Source organism: Eptatretus burgeri, chromosome 25, assembly GCF_056783735.1.
Source record: "Eptatretus burgeri isolate ZD-2024b chromosome 25, Ebu_testis_v1, whole genome shotgun sequence".
NCBI lineage: Eukaryota > Metazoa > Chordata > Myxini > Myxiniformes > Myxinidae > Eptatretus > Eptatretus burgeri.
Window position 1 is genome coordinate 460,067 of NC_140985.1, and position 1,498 is coordinate 461,564.

A 1,498-nucleotide genomic window follows, 5' to 3' on the forward strand; every position below is an offset into this window, starting at 1 on the left:
AATTATTTATTTACGACAAGCGAGGAAAAGCAAGTGGCACAACAAAGGTTTATTGGGTATGTAACGCAGGGAAAGATGAGAGAGATGTGGGGTGTGGCAATTAAACAAGCAACTTACAAAGCAGACATAGTGCAGACTTGACGCGAGATTAGTCACAGTAACAACAAAAGATCTTCTACAGGAAAAACAAATAAATATTTCAGAACATTTGCAATAGCTTTTATCTGGATAACAAAAGTGAGCGATGATGAAAAACAAACGAGCTGTTGTGCAAAACAATATACGTTTTGGAGGGTGATTTATACATTGCCTTGGCAACCTTCCCCTCTTGCTGAACTCAGCATGCCATGATACACTGCGCGGGTGCTGCATCAGGTAGTGGGTATCTTCGCCACACTGACAGCAAGGGCTCTCATCATTCACTTTTGGGCTTTGGTGATTTTATCAAGTGAGGGACTCCCTCTCTCCTACTCCAGAATCCACTTCACTGAACCCTTCATTACAATGAACAACATCACACTTTGGTTTCATCATAAAAATGCTCTCCACTGTAAAGTAAATAATATCAACAAATATAATAATAAAAAAAGAGCAAAAAATATGACCAGATGGAAACATTGGTCATCAGTGTTTTAAAATAACTTTTTTTAAAATGTTGTTGCATAGTAGTGTTCATCACACCTTTCATTCAAGAAATTACCTATTATAATTCATGTCAACTTTCGTTTGAAGTATTTTAATTGAGTGATTCACCGTGCACGTACTGATGTACATTTTTGCCCACCGACTTCATCACTTTTAAGCTTCCGTCCCCTGTTTTTAAAAGTTTGGAAAACTTTATCACAGTCCAGTCCACACCCTCGTCCCTGTCACAGTCGTTGTTCATACCGTCATTCTCCGTCTCCATCAAATGGTTTTTTTTTTTCGAGGTGCTTTCTTCCTTTTAGTGCAGCGGCTGAGGCACCAGAATCTTTCCAGGTTTTTTGCAGAAAGCATGAAACTTTTGCACAGGGCAAACCTTTTGCCATTTCAGGGACCCAATACAGTGCTGTTTGCTATCTCATGCACGAAAGGAATGTATCGGAATTCCTTTCCTGTTCCAAACGCATATCCATAGTTTTCAAGGTTTACCAAGTTCTGAAAATGAGCCACAGCCAGAACAACAACGTCCGTGTCAACAGTCCTGATCATCACATCTTTAAAACCAGAATTCAGGGCATCTTTCACATGGAGTAGAATCCTTGTGTCAGCCTCCTCATGTGAGCAAGGCTGCAGTCCATCCAAGTTGTGGTTCATATTAGAGCTGACAACTGACTCATGAACAGTGGATATGATAACCCTGTCGCCAGTGTCTTTTGACACACTCTCAGCACCTAGGAACTGGAACAGTTCATCCTTGTTGTCATCATTACGAAGGAAGTTTTTCCTATTGCCTGGCAGATTCACATTTGGAGACACACGTCTACGAGCCCCTGTCCCTCTATTTTCTCTTGCTGTG